The following is a 15,551-nucleotide window of genomic DNA, read 5'->3' as shown; positions in this document are numbered from 1 at the left end:
ACTTGGCGACTCCAGGGAGGGGGTGCCCCGTCTTGTTGAAAAATGAAGTCTTCGTGCAGCTTCGGAAACAACCAGTTTTGTAACATAGCGAAATACTGCTGACTGTTAACCGTGTTTCCATTAAAGAAGAAGAATGGGCCGTAAGCAGATGATGGGGATATCACACAAAACACATTGACTTTGGGCGAATCTCGTACATGTTCAATGACTGCATAGAGGTTCTGTACGCCCCAAATTCGAACATTTTGTTTGTTTACCTGACCACTAACACGGCAAGTCGCTTCATCACTAAACACGATGCGTTGTGCAAAAGTGTTATCATTGTCAATAGCATCCAGAATCTCGTTACAAAATGCCACACGTTTGCGTTTGTCATCAGGACGCAGAGCTTGTAACAGTTGTAACTTGTACGGCTTCATAACCAACCGAGGTCTCAAAACACGCCCAATTGTTGTTGTCGGCACTTGTAACTCCTGACTGGCACGACGAGTTGATTTTGAGGGACTACGTTGGAAAGCATTTTGAATTCGTGCAACATTTTCTTCAGGAACACGAGGGCGGCCAAAATTTTTTCCTTTACATACACATCCTGTATCTACAAACTGTCGATTCCATTTGCAAATGTTCCACCCATTCGTAGGATCAATTTGGTACCTCAACCTGAAACGTCTTTGCACTGTAATCACGGAATTGCACTTCGCAAACTCGAGAACACAAAATGAATTCTGCTGCGGAGTAGCCATTTTAAACATATGACGGTTACCAAGCAAAACAGAAGACAACTGACATCTAGCGGCTATTAATATAAACTAGACTATGTATTCGTTTCTCTAATAGCCGAGCCGAGGCGCAGCGGTCGATAGTTTGAACAAAATAATTCTTCGTAATACGTATATTCTTTTTGAAACAGGGTGTATACAAACAATCATCAATGTACAAGAATAACATCGTCGCTGCGAAAGTGAATTCGATACAAAGTAATGTACTAGTAGTTACATCTGCTATCAAATGAATATAATGCAATTTTGTTCATGAACTGAACATGCAATTTTGTTCGTCTCATGCTGGAAAGACTACAAGGAGGTTGCATGCGCATGTCGCTTGGAGCACTGTCGTGGCTGTGACGTCATCTGGGTTGCAAGGGACAAAGAGAAAAGGCGCGGATAGAGTGACAAGTGGAAATTCTTTGTTACTTTGTTCTGTTAAAGGTCGAGAATGTCTAACTGTATAGTGTACGGCTGTAGTAATTACTACAGAAAAACTAAAGGAACTAATATAAAATACTTTAGATATCCTCAAGAAGAGGGAGAATGTCTCCAGAAATGGATTTTAGCTTGCAGGTAACAGGACAAAATAAACCTAAAATATAGTTTTACATAAAAATAATAAATAAATGCAATGTTAAATGAAATTCTATAAACACGATTTCATTATGTAGTTTCTTTTTAGTATTAATAGTATGTAATAGTAGTATATAGGGCTATAGTAGCTTGTGTTGATTCTGCGTACAAAAATCCAATAGTACGATTTAAAAAGACGAACTTCGAGGTAAGACCCGGATTCGAAATCATGAGGGAAGGGGAGCGACAGAGGTGATCATAAATATCATCATTTCCGTCTACATAAGATATTGAGATAAAATTTTCCCCACAGAGGCAGGCATGTTACTCGAGAAGGGAGGCACGATGTTCTAGGGGGCATTACCTCCCTCGAGTTAAGCATATGGAGAGCATTGAACGCGTTAAAGTAGTTCAGATCCCATTTCATTCTAGAGGTTTGCATTCCCTGTAGCCTTGGTGCTGAAACGGGACGTTGCACTTCAAATTAACTAACGGATGGAAGGTTCGTAATAACGATTAACGGTTACAAAGATATATAACAATGTATTACATCAAGAGAATAAAGTATTCACCTACCATGTAAGGGCGACATTGTCGGGACATTTCTGCACTCAGATTTTGAAACTTTTGTTCATTGTAATCATGACTTTGGATAATAATTATTTATATATATTTAGGTGCCCCTCCAGAATTATAAAATTAAGAATGACTGCAGTAAATATAGAAATATGGTAGATTCTCGATCAATCAAGGAAGCACGGTGGCTCAGTGGCAGAACGCTCACCTCTGGTGCAAGGAAGGGGTACTGGTTCACTCCCCGGTCAAATGAGTTTGTGGTGGACAACATCGTGTCCGTGAGTTTTTCGGGATACTCCCGCATTCTTATTCCACCAAATTTCACATAACAATTCACTTGCATTTATCGTTTGTCTTCTTTAGTCCATGGGACATAAAAGAGAAAATTTATCAAGAAAATGAAGAAAATTAAGTAATTTTATGGTTTACATGTTCTCTAGTCTACCTGTAACACCCGTACAGGCGTCTTCATCTACCCCTAGTACTTTGTTTCTTGCTTGAAATGGTCATGTTGTTGCAATTTCTTTGTTTGAGGTGCTTTGTATATACATATTTATTTCTGTATATTTTTATAACATGATAGTATATGTAACGTTCTATTTCGAACAAATGTCTAATAATATAATTTGTTGTGGCATTCACCAAACCTCTTGTTCAAATAAAAATTCTATAAATATACCATCAGCGATTTCAAATAAGATGATTTTTTATATAAATCAAAAATAAAAACGATGTTTAAAATATTAAATACGTGCGTCCCTGCTCAACAAAGTTTTTAACCTCCGCTGAGATTCTGATGAAACTTACGTGGGAGCAACCTCTTAGAAAAAAATCTTTCCAAGCATAACGAAAATACACGTACGTGCATCTCTGTTTGCGAAAACCATAAATTCGCCCCTGAGATATTCTCAAAATTTATGTGGGGCCATCAGTAAAGAATTCTCTTTCAAGCAAAATTATAAAAATAGCGAATCGAAAGCGATCAATCTGTTACGTTTCGTATATACTTGAGCATACATAAATACATAATAATGAAATGCATTAACGACACACTGTGTTATAGACTATTCAGGCCTATACATGCTCAAGTGTATTACTTCAGATGTTAAAAAAGAAAAGAAAGAAAGAAAGAAAAAGCAGAAAATGTAGTGAGTAATGTTGGCTTGTTCAAGCTTCAAAATTGTTTAATATGAACTGATATTGCTTGTTTCTTTTGCTATTGTAAATATCTTTCTTTGAATTAACTTAGCTTAATCATTGATTACATTACGTTTATATAATTATTTTGTTCTAAAATTTTCACTTCGTTGAAGACCACTACAAATACAAGAGAAGTTTGCGTGTGAGATACCAGCGAGCAAGCGCTTGTTGAAAGGATCTTGCATCGTTTGGCCTAATCCTCGTTTCGCCTAACCAATTATCTGACACTTTTATGACAGATAAAAGATAAGCTTTATGTCCGCCATTTTAGGCGAAATAAGGATACTCGTTTGGCCGAATCCTCGTTTTGCCTAAAATGGTGGACTATAAAAAAATCGCGGAGATAAAACTGGAGGGAAATTTTTCGGAAAAAAATATTCCATACTATGTGAAGAACTGAGAAATACAAATTAGTTTTCCCATAACTAATTTGTAATATTGCTATTTGCTTTCGGAAAAATGTTTCGACAATTGTACAGTTACTTTTCCTTCCATTTTGAGAATATTAATGCCCCCACAGGGTGTATAGTGACTATATTTGAGATGAGAGAAACACAAAAAGTTACACCTGTTATTAATTTTATTTAAAGGTGAGTGCTGTTCAAAAGTAACTTTTAGTTTGCAGTTTGTTTCCAAATATTTAATATTGTCAAATGGTACTGCTAATCGGTACGTTAAAGGAAATATAGTTTGTGTGTTTCTTTCTTATGTAGGTGCAAAAGTTATTTTATTGTAGGTTTTGCTGATCTTTCAAACGATTTCATTCCAGTTTCAACGCTTTTTTGAAACTGTTAATGCAATATAAGAGATCCGATTGTGATTCTATTGTAATTACAATTCGTATGAAATTTGTAACTATTTCGAGCTAGATCTGACAAAAGATCCCTAAATTTGCTAATAGCTTAACAATGGACAATTGTGATCGCAATGAGTGATTTGTGAGAAATCGCTCCGCTGACAAATTGCTCTTTGGATAATTCCACAATTCAAACATCTCAATGTGTTACTGACAAAGAAGAAAAATATATTTCATTTCTTATTATTACTTTTGAAATTACAACTTTTGAGTTGAATTTCCACTCGTTTCACATACTACCAGGAATGTCCATAGCGTAAGTCTCTGAAATGCACAATGAGATTGAAATCCGGGCTTCTCGGTGGTTGTTTCAGCAGGAAGAATTTGAATGCTCCTCCAAACAGATGGTGGCCAACCGGGATCTGTTACGAGAGTGGTTGTTCTGCTGGTACACTCCATTTCCACTTGTATGACAGAAATAAAGATATAGTTGACTCTGGTGATCTTCGTACTTCGATACAATACGGGTGAATAGTAGGTAACAAAGGTCCAAAACATTGCTTACAGAAAAACACTATAAATCAACGTGGTCTCCGTTATCTTGTACAATTCCAACCTGATATGATTTCGTTGGGATGGCACCAAATTATAGATCATTATCGGCATGATGAGATTGAAATTGAGACTCATCGAACCAGGGTTTGCTGGTTTAAACCAGCTGTTAAAAAAATAAATAAATAAATAAACTGCTCTAAACCAAAAAACGAAAAATGTTCGTAAAAGTGTAATTGTTCGTAAAATCTTGATAAACACTCATTTATGGGTTATCACGTTTCACTCCCGAATATTATTCCTATTATATTCAGACATAAATTTCCCATTCATTACTCAAAAAGAGTATACTGCTAAAGCAACTTTTGTATTTTTTTATAAGTTTATGAATGCTTCTCTTCTGATTTCTTTTATAGTTTGTTATTATTATTATGCAATTTCAATCAAAGTAAAATTCTAAATATTGTTTTGTTTTAATAATATTTACTATTGATAAAATACATCGAAATGCTGTAGTTTTTGGGGGAGAGGAGGGTTCATACAAATCCCACGAGAGGCATTTATTGAAATCAGAAGTATCTTTGGTATTTATTTATGTATAAATGGGTCAGAGCCAAAGTGAACTCAAATAATTCGTATCTTTATTCACTTTTCATACAGATATGCAAATTAAGTCTACTTCTTCTTCTTCTCGTTGTATTTCTCTATCTTGGACTAAATTAGTTCTTCTGTACTCTGCAGCATTTTGAAATTGTCCATATGTAATTCTGTATAATAGTTTCACTTGTGCAACTGGTTATCTTTTTGTCCTTCTGAAATAATTCTTGACAGTTACATTAACAAGTACCTAAAGATCAGCACAACGTATTTTTACCAGGAGTCCTTCATGAGTGAGTCGGCAGACATATCGCATTTGTGGTCAATTAGTCCCGGTTTAGAGTTCAAATAGAGGACAATTTCTCTCGGATGTAAGCCCAGAAGCGGTTTCATTCCGCTTTAAGCTTATGTGATTTCTTCCAGCATAACCCAGTTGTTGCATAATAACACCAACATGAAACAAACTTCTCTCCATATGTGATATAAATACATACAGCAAATTATTTAAACAAAAAACCTGGTTTAAACAAAAAAAATACCGGGTTTAAACAAAAAAAACGGGTTTATTGTTTTTTTTAAAAAAAAAAACAATGTTTTTGCCAACCCTGCATCGCACCATGCTACTCGTTTCTATGGTCCAGTCACGGCATTCTGTTGCCAGTGTAAAATATTAACCGTAGTGACATATAATGACAAGTCGTGGGTTATCGGTTTCTGAAGTCATACGATGAAGCGAACGTTGTCTACTAATTTTAATCTATATATTTTGCATTTCTTAATTCTTTATATACCGGTACTAGGGAATTTTCTCTTATATAATTTCCCTCTAGTTGAATTTCCACGATTTTTTCTTATTGTCCACCATTTTAGGCGTAACGAGGATAAGGCCAAACGAGGATCCTTTTTTCGCCTAAAATGGCGGACACAAATCTTATCATTTATCTGTCATAAAAGTGTCAGATAATTGGTTAGGCGAAACGAGGATTAGGCCAAACGTGGCGACACGTGTTAAAAGTGTATCTGCCTCTCGTTGGCCGCGTCTGCGACCAAGATGACTTCATGCGCCAGAGCGACAAGAATGTAGCACTGCATTGCATCCACCTTGTAGTCTTTCCACCATGGTTCGTCTATTTTGAATATTAAAGAATATTTTTATTGCATTATATGTACAACTAGCGACATCTGGGAGAGAAAGTTCTAAAATATGTTGATAAGAGCCTGATAGCAACCTGATAAGAATCAAGTTGTTACGAAATTCAAATAATAAAATTGGTTTTGAATAATAATACTTTAATTGAACAAAGAGTTTATTTTGAAATAAATAAATAATTTAGTTTCATAGTTGATATATTGAATATGCATCAGTAGTATGCACACTGAGGTATGAACGAATCAGGAATAAATTATGAAATGGAAATGAGGAGAAATTAATGTAACTAAAATTTACAGATATTTAAATATTTTTACCAACTTTTACACAATTGATCACATCGCGTTTGAGCTTAGTCATTTCGTGGTAGGCAGGTTATAGACTTAGACCAAACTTAGTTGCTAATGGTGGACTGTCTATTTTTAATCTAATTTCATTTATTTAGAAATTATAATTTTGAAGTAGTATTAGTAACCATTTCAACTGAAGGGAAATGTTATTATGAATATTATTAGTATTAGTAGTAAAGTCCTGGGTGAAGGGGATGTTACACTCATTATATGTACCCAAGAGAAAACCTTATCCATTATCATGTACCTGAACTCAAGAGACAACTACCTGAAACGTTATCCATTAGCATATATTAAAAAGACAACTGCCTGAACTCTTATCCATTAGTGAGTCCAAAAGATAACTGCCTGAAATGTCATCTATTAGGACGTGTCCAAGAGACATGTAGCTGAAATCTAATCCATCAGGATGTAACCAAAAGTTATCTGTCTGAAGTATTATAAATTAGTGTATACTTAAGATACGCCTGCCTTAAACCTTATTAAAGCATATCTATGAAGACTTACTCAACAGAACAACCTGAAATATTCTTCATAAGCACATTCCCTACAGACCTATTTTATACTGACGTGAACTTACAAGATTGTATCTACTTAAACCCTTCTGTATCGGTGTGTAGCCGACAGAACTCTGCCTGAAATCTTAATATATTTTCATGTAACAAATTAGATTACTGAATATCTGCATGTAATGAATGTTTAAGAATTTACACTTGACAGCGTATCTTAAATTACACACATGAAGAGATACCTAACTTAGTTTTTCCAGGATTTGGTAGGCACAAGATGACACAGTTGTATGCACAGAAAGTTCGGAAACATTTTCAAATAATGCGATAGTTGACAATTTACTTTTCGCAAGAATTTCATAGAATATAGGATGTTCACGCATATTAGTGAACCTTGTGTACTCATGTTAAGCCAGTCAGTATGTATTAAGCGAACAAGCATTCATAATTCCCTTTTATTTAGTTGGACCGAAAGAACACAAGCTGTGGGAACAATTTCCTCCTTGGGGTTAAGAAGGGAGTAAACATGCAGTCATAAAAAAAAGGCGAAGGAGGGAGGGAGAAGAGTCTTAACTATTCCTTATTTGTTAGAAGTCTAGAAGTCTCTTGATGATACTTTAAGAAAACTTCACACTTCTCGTCACGAAATTTCATTTTGTTCTGTAATTTTTACTCTTAAACAGGAGCAAGTTATTAAATACGTTCATACGATGTTATCTCACATTGTTTTATTATCAAAATTTGATCTTACTTTATTAGTATTATTGTTTTCTACTTTTTAGTTCTTTTCTCTACTTGTTGTTAGGGCCTTGGTTAAAGTCGGTTAAATTTTAAAACAAAAAACAGTTTTTATATAAGTCCAATGGTTATGCCGTGTAGGCTGAAACTGACAGTGATGAAAATGAATTTTGGAATGAAGAAAGTGACAGGAAACGGGAAATCCGCAAGAAAACCTACACACACACACACACACACACACACACACACATACACACACACACACACACACACACACACACACACACACACACACGGTGTCTGTCCCGCAAAACCCACTTGGTGCGAACTGGGATCGAACCAGGGATCGAAGGTGAATACCACCGAACTATCGAGGGCTTTTGTAAGTCTATAAGTACCTCTGAAAAGTACACAGTCACAATCCGACGTTTTTAACATCTGTGAAATTATTTATTGAAAAAATACTTTTCTTTCTTATTTAGAAAAAAGGAAAACTTAAGTGAACTGTAGGAAATAAATTACCGTATTTCTTGGAATATAAGGCGACCTTGGTAGTTTTATAGGAGTACTACTCATGGGTCCATAACAAACAAGAACATTAATAGTGTAGTTGATATTTTGCAGGGATACTACTCGTGGATAAATAGCAAACAAAAACATTAATAGCTTATTTAATAGTGTTGTAGGAATAGTATTATGAATCCGTAACAAACAAGAACATCAATCGTAGTTGATAGTTTTGTTCAATCCCAAGTCTCGTCTCTCATTATTTATGTATTTTTTCATGTGTAATCGCATTATGTATACGTTAATTTGAAAAAAGAGAATGTTCTTCAAAAAAAAAAAACTTTTGTGCATGTCTGACCAGATGTCCAAAAACATCCAAAACGGGTGAATAAGTGTCATAAGGATCTATTCAAAGAGTGTCAGTAATGTGTAAATGTCCTGTCCTAACTATGTTCAAAAGTCGTTTATGAATGATACTCATTGGACGCATTAGAAATGTAGGTACATTTTAGACATCGTTACTGCAATTCCTATTAACCACTGTTAGAACGTATTTTGTACAATTTTGTTCATCATTTGAACATTTCGAACACTTTTTGGCATATTAAACGCTGTTCAAGAACAGTTTCTAAAGTGTCAAAACAGTTTTATTTATTTATTTATTATTTTATTTTTTATCCATTTACTTTTTTATTTTTTATTTTTATTTTATTTATTTATTTATTTATTTATTTATTTATTTTGTAATTCAGCTACTTCACTTAAATAGCAAATTGAAAGCCTTCAGGAGAGAAATAATAGGAGTGGATGACTATGTGCTAACCATACATTTCGAGTAAAAGCCATCTCACTCGAGAATGCTTAGCCAGAGGCCAAGGAATTGTTAATTTCATTAAATTTACTCATACCCACTGAGACTTCCTCGTCTGAATTATGACAGAGAGCTAACTGCAGGTGATCGCTAAAAAGTAAAGGTATGGATGTCGTATATTGCCTTTAATTTTAGGTAATAAGACCATATCTTCGCTTAAAATAATGTTAATAAAAGTGGAAGAAAGCGGGACTGCTAACATAGATCAATATCCATGTTATCCTTTCAACTAATCCAAGACTTTGTAACGTATATCCTGTTTCTAAATATATATTTATACTAGTACTACAATTATTTTGGAAGGATATTAACACGTTACACGCGCACCTGCCTCCGCAAAGACAACTTAAACGTGCACGCTGGAAGGAAGGAGAATTTAATTCCCCCACTAAAAAATAAATTATGGTTATGTTGGTATAGTTCAAGTAACTGAACAAAAGTGGGAACTTATTAAATCCAATAGCTACTAGTAAAAATACTCTCATAGCACGCCAGGTAAACTAAGCTCTACATTAGTCAAATAATAGAGTTAAATCGGATATTATCAACTTTATATCTGTAAACTCGAACAATATAATTAATTGCCAAATTTTGAGAATACAAAAAATAACACAAAATGAATTTAATTTAGATCACAAAATTGAGAACTCAACTATAAAACTCATTAACATTCAAATATCGACCAGCGATAGCAGCCTAGAAACAACCACAATGTTAAATGGCGTACTAACTTGCCAAGAGAAATTCTAGAAAATAATTTACTTACAGTAGGTATTCCAGTTATAAACCAAAGCTTTTTCAGCAATAAACTCACATATTCACAATTTATCAAATACACTATCAACACTTAATTTAATTTAGAAGCCGATTAGGTTGAAACATATTCAATTTTGACACCAAATATAATCGTTTTCCTTCCTATTTGATAGCTGCCTGTGATCTGACGATCCCAGGTAGCGCTGCACTTGAACAAAATTATCATTCCAAAAAGTACCACCAGAGGTCATTGAGAACCATAGCTTTTCTTGAAATGATTTAAATCTCAGTTAGGATACTATGATTATTACAAATCGGTGGAAAACTTGCTAACTTCGTTTTAATAACAGAAAAATCGAGGATAATTACAATTTACAATTATTATTTTAGAAAATTCAAAACCTTGACTATAAATGACATATTACACACATCCGGCCCTCCCTAATTAAAAAGTTAACCTTTTTAATATAAACGTTCCTAAATTATAATCCATTTAATAAGCAATTGCCATAAGGTCACTACTCATAATATCTCCGTTAGTTGATTTGAATCATCCACTCCATCATTCATACCTAACCCCCAAAAAGGAAAAGAAGGAAAAAGAAAAATAAACGAACTAAACAAAATCAAATACTAATAATAATAACTAGAATCATCCATCGCCATACAAAATTCATTCACTCATGGATCTCTACTTCTAATCCATCACCCGTTAATAATTATGGCAATTAACTCATTAATAAATTATAATAATACAGCCTAAATTATTTTTCAATATTGTCTAATATCGTATAGATTAATTTCAAATCTTATTCCTCATAAGCATTATCAAACTAATTATCAATACTCAAATTAACAATTTTTTTTTTTTTTTTTTTTTTTTTTTTACAGATATTGGCTCTCCAAAACATCCATTTAGGCAATAAACAATAAAAACATACTACTTACATACAGCTGACAAAGTCTGCAATAATTGATAATATCCGAAACCAAACTTATTCATGGACACATACATACATCAATGGTAGTCGCGACAATATACAAAACACGGCATTGCAGGCCTGCAATAGAAGTAACAATTACTATTTGATCAAAACAAATAATACACAAACAAATACACAACCAAACTAAAACTGTGGTAAGCGGTAACACTCTGACTGAGATACTCTAAATTAGCCGGATTTTTTTTTTTTTATGTTGCAGTTATATCTCTTCTCTCTCGATACTTTTTAGTAAGGGCTACATGTGACCTACGAACATCATTAGGATTAGCATCAGATCTAATTTGAACACTGTTCTGACCCAGGAATTTGACCAATGTGTATGGGCCCTCCCAACGATAAGCCAAGCTCTTATTAAACTTGTCCACCAATGATGACTTCACTTGCGATTTTATTAATAATTTATCCCCCACCTTATAATCAACAGGAATTCTCTTTTTATCATATAACGCCTTCCTCCTCTTCCACGCTAACTCCATATTACGCATCGCCGATGCCCAAATTTCACCTTTATTCTTATCCACAAATATTTTATCCACATTCCACTTAGTGTCAAGAGGGTCACACACATTATACCCGTATACCATATCCACTGGACTACACTTTAGTTCTGTGTGGATCGAATTATTGAGTGAAAATTCAATTTCGTGTATGCCCTTATCCCACTGTTGTTGTTTATCATGGAAAAATATCTTTAACCCATTTTTCACAGAACGTATGTATCTTTCACTCAAATTCGAAAAGGCTGCGTAAGGGGAAATCCTGATATCTTTGATTCCTTGACTATATAAAAAATCCGTGAACAATTTAGATACAAAAATAGAGTGACAATCATGGGCGAAAGCATGTATAAACCCATGCCTACACATTAACTTATACATCTTATTTATAATACTTTGGCTGGACAAAACTTTAATAGGTTCCAGATAAACAAAACGTGAACAACCATCTACTATAATTAAACAATAACGTCCTGATTTTGATCTTGTTATTGGCCCAATTACATCTCCATACCAAAGACCGTTTACAGTCTTTTCATATTCTGATACTAACAACCCCATCTTTTTCTTATTTTCGGCTTTGGCTAATTGACATTCTTTACAAGTGGTTACGTATTCCTTAATATCTTTCAAGATACCAGGCCATGTATAGCGCGAGGCTAATTTCCCAATCGTACGGCTCACCCCTCCGTGACCACCGGGCAAAATTTGTCCATGATAGAATTCCAACAATACTCTCCATAAATTTTTGGGAACACAAACCTTATAGGGATTCTTATATGCTTTTGTTTTCTTACAAAGTATTCCGTTTACCAATTTATAACCTTCTACCTGTTGTTTGCTTTCCAATTTTTTAATTATTTCTGACAATAAAGGATCTTTATACTGATGCTCCTTAATAGATAAAGATGCATAGGGCATATCCCACATATTTACCATACATAGGTTTTGCATTTCCTCATCACTAGATTGTACATTCTCAATCAATTCGAAATCATGGGTGTTATATACTCTAGAAATAAAATCAGATATTACATTTAAATTTGACGATATGTGCTTAACATCAAAATGAAAGGCAAACAACCTATGCAATAAGCTACCATATTTTTTTACACGTTTAATATTCTTGAGGGCATAAGACAAACTTTGATTATCTACTAATAATTCAAATTTATTATGTAAATAGATTTTAAATCGTTCTAGAGTCTCCACTACTGACATCAATTCAAGCAAATAAATGGGCTTACTATAATCATAAGGACGTAATTTTCGACTGAAATACGCTACAGGTCTCAAGTAGCCTTCTGAATCGTACTGTTGGATCACCCCTCCAAGACTTTTTAATGATGAATCGCAACACACTATAAACTTTTGGTTTAAATCGGGTAATTTAAGCACAATGTGGGATTCGAACATTGCCTTGATATCATCTAAGGCTTTTTTCTGGGCGGGTCCCCAATGAAATGCCACCTTAGGAGATCTCAATTCATTTATTGGATGCATTATTTCATGAAAACCAGGCACGAACCTTGAGTAATATTGCAAGAATGAACATAAACGCAACACCCCCCGACGATTTTTTGGTGCTGGTAACTTGCGTATAATATCTAGGCGAGCAGGATCCATTTCAAATTTATTATATTCAATAATATGACCTAAATAAGAAATTCTGGTTTGAAACATAACACTTTTATCAAGTGACAGCGTAATACCATTTTCACGAAAAATATTCAACACTTTTGTCAACAATTTCTTATGCGAAACAATATCTTTAGAAACCAGTACGACATCATCAAAAAACCACTCCAATCCTTCCTCTTTTAAGGGATATAACAAGTCTGTCATAAGTTTTGACAACAAGTAAGACCCCACAGATAATCCGAAAGGTAAATAACGAAATTGAAAAAGGCCTCTGTGCGTCAAAAACGCAGTATACTGGCGCGAATTCTCAGATATCTTCAGTTGTAGATAAGCTTTACGTAGATCGATCACACTAAAGATACGTCCTTGAGATAATTGTGCAATAACATCCTCAATAAGCGGAGTATATTGAGAATTAACCAACAGTCTGTCATTCAAACCTTTGTAATTGACTACTAATCTTCTTCCCCCACTCTTATTTTTAACTAAAAATGCAGGAAAAGCCCAACAACTATTACTTTTTTCAATAATGTTCTGTTCTAACCAATCATCAATAATTTTATCCATCTCCTTCTGTTCACTACGTGAAATCGGATATGCTTTATTTCGAATAGGGGTTTCATCAGTCACTTTTAATTCATACTCAAAGTTTTTAACTGTTCCAATACGATCACTGAAAACGTCAGAATAATTAGCAACCAATTCATTTACATACCTTGGTAAATCAGGATCTTCATTCACCAACTTGGGATCGACCAAAACCTTGGTAGCCTGCCTATTAGGAGTTCTCGTATCCTCTCGTACATTGGATCCATCCCCCTGTGTACCAGACTGTTGAAAATTATGTACCACCGCCCTGGATGTAGCCCTGCTGTTTGAACCTGTTTCTGCTTGCACACCATCGCGAGACGCCTGATGTTCCACAAACCATTTAGAAGTCGGAACCTTATGTGACCTGGAATGATTAGTTTCTGCGGCAGAATCATTTTTCAAAAGAGTAGGGGTATTATTTAACCTTATTGGAACTTTAACTTTTCCACCATCTATTATAAATTGTTTCTTGTTAATGTCTATTGCTCCTTTAAGAAAACTAATTCCGTCTATTCCTATAATAAACTTAGGTGACAAGTTTTTATGCAAAAAGAATTTAAGTTTGTAAGTTAAACCGCCAATTTTTATCGGTAAAACAACACACTGATCTAAATAAAGCACTTCCTTTCCAATCCCCACTCCACGAAAAGTATCTTTAATATATTGCACTCTCCAGTTAGTGTTTTGTTCCCATTCTTTAAAAGAGTCTATATCACAAAGATTCACTGTACTGCAAGTATCTAAGGCTCCTTCTAACTTTCGTCCCAAAAAATACGCATCGATAAATGTAGCTATAGGTTTCCTATTATCCTCGGTTGACGTTCTATTCATCAAGGCCGCCTGTTGTTTTTGTTGTTGCTTTTTATACATACAATTTATAACCTTATGATCTCCGCCACAAAAACAACAATTTATTCTCTTTTTACACTCAATAGAAAAATTTGACCCGCACATTTCATCATAGACTAATTTTGATCTTTCATAATTCACATATTTAACAACTTCCTCATAAAGTTCTTGATAAGTTGATGGAATAATATATTTAAAGATTGCATATCTAATATCTGGTTTCATACCCTGTAAAACATTCACTTTAATACCCTCTTCATTTAGAGTGCCTTGAAACACCACATAAGCATCATGAATATTGCTGATATATTCTAATATATTTTCATTCTTGCTCTGAATACGTTCAACAAACAATCTATTTATTTCTCGTAAGCCTAATGGTGTCAACAGAGAAGTTCGTAAGGCACGACATACCTCCAACCAGTCATTAACATTGCCCAACAACTTAAGTAATTCTGTATTTAATAACCCAGTAGTTTTTCCAATAGCCAACATCATAATACATTCTAAGGGAAACAACCTCAGTTTATTAATTTTATAAACAGAAAGCAAAAACTGAAAGAGTTCTATATCTTTGCTTCCATCACAAAAGGGTATATTACGAGCAAAATCGTTTAAAGATTTTTGTGCTGAATGAGTAACAAGTTTACTTAAATCTGTTCTCAAAACAGAAGCATTAGTATTGCATGTGAAATTATTTACAACCGATTCTGAAGGAAATATCTGAGTTCCAGCCAAGTGCGAACGAATTGCTCGTATTTGTGCTGATAAGCTACCACCAGCTGTTGGAGGTGAACGGCCTTGACCGCCGACTGCTGTTTGCTCGTGGCCACCTGACACCCCCGGGCGACTAGGCGAAGCCTTAATACAAACGTTATCGCTCTTATTTTTATTGCCACTTGCAATAACAAATGAATCATTTTCTACCGTATTATTCTTTCCAGCGTCACTCAAAACACCAGGATCACTAGTGTGATTTTCCACACTAGGATTTGTCAATTGAGTTTGGTTAATTACTAAAACTCCA

The sequence above is a fragment of the Thermobia domestica genome, chromosome 13, assembly GCF_964235325.1.
Source record: "Thermobia domestica chromosome 13, izTheDome1.hap1.1, whole genome shotgun sequence".
Taxonomy (NCBI): Eukaryota; Metazoa; Arthropoda; class Insecta; order Zygentoma; family Lepismatidae; genus Thermobia; species Thermobia domestica.
This window is presented reverse-complemented; position numbering follows the sequence as displayed.